This window comes from Lathyrus oleraceus, chromosome 2 (assembly GCF_024323335.1).
Source record: "Lathyrus oleraceus cultivar Zhongwan6 chromosome 2, CAAS_Psat_ZW6_1.0, whole genome shotgun sequence".
Classification (NCBI taxonomy): domain Eukaryota; kingdom Viridiplantae; phylum Streptophyta; class Magnoliopsida; order Fabales; family Fabaceae; genus Lathyrus; species Lathyrus oleraceus.
The window spans coordinates 89,559,161-89,566,575 of NC_066580.1; the positions used below are offsets into that span (position 1 = coordinate 89,559,161).

The 7,415-nt window shown below is 39.3% G+C and overlaps 1 pseudogene; it reads left to right on the forward strand.

Annotated features, from left to right (window-relative positions):
- Nucleotides 1-4,480: 4,480 nt before the first annotated feature.
- Nucleotides 4,481-6,466, forward strand: LOC127122050 (uncharacterized; annotated as a pseudogene).
- Nucleotides 6,467-7,415: the final 949 nt, after the last annotated feature.

Sequence of the window (7,415 nt, forward strand, 5' to 3'; positions counted from 1 at the left end):
AAAAAATAGTTAAACACTTTACTGATATAACATGTTAAGAATATGTTATCAATCAATTAGTATTGATTGATATTCAATTAGTCATAACTGTAATTGATATTATTTCCTATTGTATATTCCCTATTTGCATATAAATATACACCATGTGTGATCATATTAGACACACAAAGATACAATTACAATATGGTATCTAGAGCTGGTTGACCTACTGTCTTCCACAAAATAAAAATATATTTTTTTTTCTTTTTTTCCGACCACCCACAGCGCCGCCGCCGTCTCCGCCGCTCCTGTCGACTTTTCGGCGAGATTCCTATACGCCGGAATCGTCTCCTACAGATCGGCCAAATTCACTGCCTTCCGCCGCAGCACGCGTCCACACACGTATCTCCTTCATCGCACGTGAATCTCACGCGCCGGACAATCAGTCGCGCATCCACACCCCCCAGCCGTCGCCATTTTTCCAGATCTGCTATCGGTTTTTCGTTCTGAGCCATCAAATATCATGGGAGATACCGATTCCATCAAATACAATGATTTCCTCCAATACAAAGCAGCCCATCAACAATCATCATCTGCCGCTATTGCTCAGTCGGGTAATCCTATAGCTTTTGTCTCTACATCTTCACTTGGTCCTTGGGTCCTTGACTCTGGTGCATCTAATCATATGACTGGTAATAAATCTCTTTTATCTCATTTGTCTTATTCTGATTCTTTGCCTTCTGTCACTGTGGCGGATGGTTCTAAAGCCAAAATTCAAGGCCTTGGTCAGGCACATCCACTTCCAAACCTGTCTTTAGAGTCTGTCCTTTACATTCCTGGTTGTCCCTTTAATCTAATATCTATTCACAAGCTTATTCGTACTCTTGATTGTTCAGTTCTTTTTAATGCTAATTCTGTTCATATCCAGGATCGACATACAGGACGGACGATTGGAGAAGGGAGTGAAGCTGGAGGATTATATCATCTTTCTCCACCGGTGGCCTGTGCTTCTATTGCTTCTCAAGAACTCACACATCAACGTTTGGGTCACCCTAGTCAAAATAAAATGCGTCTTTTAGTTCCTAGTCTTTCTAAGCTTTCTTCTTTTGAGTGTCAGTCCTGTCAATTAGGAAAACATACTCGTAGTACTTATTGTCAACGAGTAAATAAAAGTGTTGCATCACCTTTTGCTTTAGTTCACTCTGATATTTGGGGTCCTAGTCGTGTGAAGTCTACTTTAGGATACTATTACTTTGTAACGTTCATCGACGATTACTCACGATGCACTTGGTTATTTCTAATGAAAAATCGTTCACAGGTTTTCCGTATATTCCAAGAGTTTTATGCTGAAATTAAAAACCAGTTTAATACTACCATTAAAATTTTACGCACAGATAATGCTCGTGAATATATGTCATCCCAGTTTCAATCTTTTTTAACATTACAGGGAATTATTCACCAATCATCATGTGCTCATACACCACAACAGAACGGTGTTGCTGAACGGAAGAATCGTCATTTAGTTGAAACTGCACTGACTCTACTTCTTCACCACAATGTACCCTCTCGTTTTTGGGATGATGCTCTCCTCACCGCATGTCACCTTATCAACCGAATGCCTTCCTCGGTCCTTCAAGATCAGATTACATACTCCATCTTGAATCCGGAACACGATCTCTACCCCATTCCCCTTCGTGTGTTTGGTTGCACATGCTTTATTCATGATCTTAATCCAGGTAAAGACAAACTTTCCGCTAAATCTCTCAAATTTATTTTTCTAGGCTACTCACGTATACAAAAGGGATATCGTTGTTTTTGTCCTCAACTTCAACGGTACATTGTCTCTTCCGATGTAACATTTTTTGAAGGTTCTCCTTTTTTCTCTGCCTCTTCGTCCTCCCAGGAGATTTGTAATTTAGATGATCAAGATATCCCTTCTGTCATCCCCACACCCATTAAACCTCCTTTGCAGGTATATCAACGACGCACAACGCGTCCATCGGCAGTTAGAGATGATATTGATTCACCAGCACCATCTCCTACTCCAATTGTACCTCCAGCTACGTCACCTGAACTTGACCTTCCAATAGCATTACGAAAAGGTATTCGATCTCATAATCCAAATCCTAAATATGTCTGTGCTTTAAATTATGACCGTCTATCTACTTCCTATGTTTCTTTTGTGTCTGCTTTGGATTCTGTGTCTATCCCTAAGTCTACAGGTGAAGCTATGACTGATCCCAATTGGCGTCAGGCGATGGTGGAAGAAATGACTGCATTGCATTCAAATAACACTTGGGACATTGTTCCTTTACCTCCAGACAAAACTACAGTGGGCTGTCGATGGGTTTATACAGTGAAAATTGGACCAGATGGTCAGATTGATCGTTTTAAAGCTCGTTTGGTAGCCAAGGGATACACACAAATATTTGGCCTTGATTATGGTGACACCTTTTCTCCAGTGGTCAAGATTAGTTCAGTCCGTCTCTTCCTTGCATTGGCTGCTATTAATCATTGGTCGCTTCATCAGTTGGATATTAAAAATGCATTCTTACACGGAGAATTGGAGGAGGAAGTGTATATGGATCAACCTCCAGGTTTTACTATTCCTGGTAATTCAAGATTTGTTTGTCGGCTCAATCGATCTCTTTATGGGCTAAAACAATCTCCACGTGCTTGGTTTGGTGGCTTCAGCTCTGCCTTGATACAGTTTGGTATGACTAGATGTGAAGCAGATCATTCTGTTTTCTTCCTTCACTCTCCCAACGGACAACACATCTTTCTTGTGGTTTATGTTGATGACATTATTATCACTGGAGACGATACAAACGGTATTCAACGACTCAAAACTCATCTTTTCAAAAACTTTCAGACAAAAGATTTGGGTCCACTTAGATACTTCTTAGGTATTGAGGTTGCACAGTCCTCATCAGGCATTGCAATTAACCAACATAAGTATGCATTAGACATCCTAACTGAAACTGGTATGCTTGACTGTCGTCCGATTGATACTCCTATGGATCCCAATGTCAAGCTTCTTCCAGGTCAGGGGGAGTTGTTGAAAGACCCGGGAAGATATCAACGTCTAGTGGGTAGACTCAATTATCTTACCGTCACCAGACCAGATATTACTTTTGCAGTGAGTATTGTGAGTCAATTCCTTAATGCTCCTTGTGATACTCATTGGAATGTCGTTATTCGGATTCTCAGATATATAAAGAATGCACCAGGAAAAGGCCTATTATATGAAGATAAGGGTGATGCTAAAATCACTTGTTACTCAGATGCAGATTGGGCAGGATCACCGTCGGATAGGAGATCCACTTCTGGATATTGTGTTCTTATTGGAGGAAATATGATCTCATGGAGAAGTAAGAAACAAAATACAGTTGCATTATCTAGTGCTGAAGCTGAATATCGGGCTATGGCAGCAGCCTCAAAAGAACTTGCTTGGCTTAAGAATTTGCTCTCAGAACTTAGGTTCGGTGACCTTCAGAACACAAAACTCATATGCGACAATCAAGCGGCACTCCACATTACGTCCAATCCGGTTTTCCATGAACGGACCAAACACATAGAAATAGATTGTCACTATGTAAGAGACAAGGTACTGTCGGGAGAAATAACCACGGAATTTGTCAAATCTGAAGATCAATTGGCTGATATGTTTACCAAGTCTCTCAAGGATTCTCGAGTGAATTATATTTGTAACAAGCTCGGATCATACAATATATACGATCCGGCTTGAGGGGGAGTGTTAAGAATATGTTATCAATCAATTAGTATTGATTGATATTCAATTAGTCATAACTGTAATTGATATTATTTCCTATTGCATATTCCCTATTTGCATATAAATATACACCATGTGTGATCATATTAAACACACAGAGATACAATTACAATATAACAGAAAAAAAAAATTTATGCATTCATTTCATAGTTTGTTTTTACTTAATATTTTATATAGTTTTGGAGAAAATATACTTGTAAATTGTAAAAAAACTTACAAAAGATGTAACAAAACAATTGTTGTAAAAAAATCTTAATAAACACGTCTATAGATAAACTCGACAGTTCCATCAAATATAAGAAAAACAAAACGATGCTGCCGCCGCTTTCCCTCGTAGTAGTTTCAGAAAGAAGTTCTAGCTACAATGAATTCAACTAACTCCCCGAAGAAAAAGTTGGCCGGAAAAATCAGTCGGAGTTGCTCGTGGGTCGCAATAAACAGTGAGAAACTTCCCCATAAGTTTTCCTTTTTACTTCATTTTTTTTTGAATTTTTTGAATTTTCCTTTCCTTGCCCTTGACAACCTAGGAAGCAATTATTTGTTTCATTTGAGACTATTTTTGTTCCAATATTTAGTGTATCTGTTTGATAATTATATGCTTTTTTGAAGAATGATTCGTGTTAGTTCAAGTTTGAAAAATTGATTCTGTGATGTTTTGTTTTGAAGGTTGCGTTTGTTTGTGTTTATTTGAAGACCTAATGCAAGTGAATGCTCTTGATTGAAAGGAATTCAAGCCATTTTACAACTGAGTTCTTACCCAGAACATTGAACCCCTTTTCACCTTACAACCAATTTTCTTTTCTTAAACCTTTCAACAAATCCCCAAACCTAAAATTTCAATCCAACAAACGCTTTCAAGTTGTTTCTTTCTCCGGGAACCCGGATCCGAATAGCAGATTTTTGGTTTCCGGCGAGAATTATAATGTCTGCAGCACTAGAGATGTTCGGTCTTATGCGGGTCGTAGCAAGAAGACGGGTGGCGCATCGTCTTTCGGTGGTAGACTTGAAGGCAATGCGGATTTTCGGAGACGATTGAGGCGGAGTGCTAGGGCGAAAAGTAAGAAGCTTGCTGAGTCTTTGTTCTATCGGTTGAAAAACCCTAAGGGGCGTGGGAATTGTCCGGATAATTTCTCTGAGGATTTGCTTCAACAAATTGGGCTTGGATATGATCGACTGGTTCGGTTCATGGATAAGGATGATCTGAATTTACGCCACCCGTATGATTGGTATAAATATGGTGAATATGGGCCGTATTCTTGGCGTGGGATTGTTGTTGGTGAGCCAGTTAGTGGCGGGATTACGGATGAGTGTGTGACGATAATTAGTGAAGTGAAGGATCATGAAGAGTGGGAGGAGATTGAGAAATATGATATGGCTGCTGATTTTGGGGAAAAGGTGAAGCAGTTGGATCAAACGAAATTAAGGTATTTTTGGGTTTTCGTTAGGAATCCGAAGTGGAGAGTTTCGGAACTTCCTTGGCAGCAATGGACATTAGTTAGTGAGGTAGTGCTTGAAGCTGGTAAGCAGAGGTTAGATAAGTGGACTTTGATGGGTAGACTCGGGAACAAAGCGTGGTCGTTAGTAGGACAATGTGCAGCGTGGATGAGACCTGATATTGTGTATGTTAAGCGGCCGGTATTTCAGTGTAGGTTTGAGCCGCAGGATAACTTTTTTAATGCGATAATTCCGTTTCTTGATCCTAGTACCGAACATGATTACCTTTGCCAGCTGCAAAATGATGATGGCAGTGTTGAGACGTGTACTTATTATGGTGGATTGTGTAAAATTGTGAAGGTGAATCAAAAGGCTTTTGTTGACGATATGGTGAATGCATATCAGAAATTGAGTGACGAGAAAAAGTAGAAATGTTTGGAGTTTCTTTTGGGCCATCATCCGGTGGAAATTTTGCATCCATATACTAAAGAGTGGAAGGCTAAGTTGGAAGAGATGGAGCTTGGTTGTGATGCTCCAGATGAAGAAGAAGATGATGTTGTTGGTGATAATGATACTGAGATTCTTGATTGGATTGAGGATGAAGGTAGCGACGGAGAAGTTGAATTTGATGGTGATGATGATGATGAGAATGATGAAGAAGAGGAAGAGGAAGAGGAGGAGGAGGAGATTGATGATTTTGATGTTAACGAAGACCAAAATCTAGTTACGGACATGGAAGAAAGCGAAGATGGTAAATTTCACACAATGGACGAAGACGAGAAGGACTGGAAGGAGTTTCGAAAATCAACAAATAGTGCCGAGGCAATGGAAAACATGGCAAGAAAGAGTGTCGAGCTCTCTACAAAGTTATACAAGAAGCAAATGATGACGGCGGAGAAGGCAGAGGAAGAAACAATGCACGATTCAGTAGATGGAGAGGAAACCGCCTTGAGAGGAAAGCGAGCAAAGGTCGGTCCAGAAGAGTGGAAGTATGTTGGGCTCGGTCCGTGGAGAAAAAAGATCAAGAAGAGCAAACTTCCTCCGGACCAATTTCTGCGAGCAGCTATTCGACCTTTCACTTACAGAAATCTTGTTAAAGAGATTGTTTTAACTAGGCATGCAATTTTGGATGGCGATATTGGTAAGAAAGAGTAAGAATATAGTAATGTTGAGAAAGTTAGTAGAATGAATCATTGTCCTTGCTTTTGTGTAAGGATTTTTTGTTATGCTTACCAAGTTTCTGAAAAAGATTATGACAACTGTAAGACCCCAATTTTGTCCCTAAGATCCCTCATGGCATCATATCATATCATTGCATTGCCTCAAGGATCATTGGACACCTTGCTTCCTTCCCTGTGGGTGGGTCATCTTTTTGAGAGTGATTCTTGATCACCAAGCATATTTGCATTTGTATATCATTGCTTTTCTTTTTACCACTAACCAAAAGTACAAAAATATGTCATCTAATCTTTGTCTTGCAGATGAAGCAATAACAGGTCAAAGCAATGAAAGGCATTCATTAAGCAGTAGATGGTGGTCATTCTTGAGATTTGGACTCCATGATCATTCACAAGTGTTCATATGAGCTATGATATCATTTTGAAGCAAAATCCCAAGTGGTAGAGGCTTGAATTTCATCAGAACATTACCAGTCATCTGAAGACCTAGAAAGTCAACTATCAAGTCAACTGTGGATTTGGAGGTGGGAAGTGACTAGAAATACTTCATTCATGTTCAAACAAGTCTCATTTGACATTTCAAACATCAACATTGAAGAATTTGAGGTCCAGTCAAAAATTGCCAAAAATAGAAAGTGACCTATAATTTGAACTTTCCAAAAATGGAAAGGTTTTGGACCAACTTCAACTCAAGATTACATCATCAATACAGCTTCAAATGAAATTTTGTTGAACATGAAAGTTGTAGATCTTTCTCTCCCATTTCCAAAATGTCCAAGATCATGAATTTCGCATGTGTGGTTAAGGAGATATGATCAAATCATGGCAAAGTGTGCATGGGACTTCAAATGAGCATAACTTTTCAACCAAAGCTCCAAAATGAGTGGTTCTTTTTGCTACATTCTCCTCTTGACCTCTAATTTCCAAATCTTGCATCATATTACATGAATTGTCTTCATATGATCACTTGTTAATCCATTGGTTTTTTGGAGGGAAATCTCAAAATTCAAAATTGGTGCATGGTTTGAACT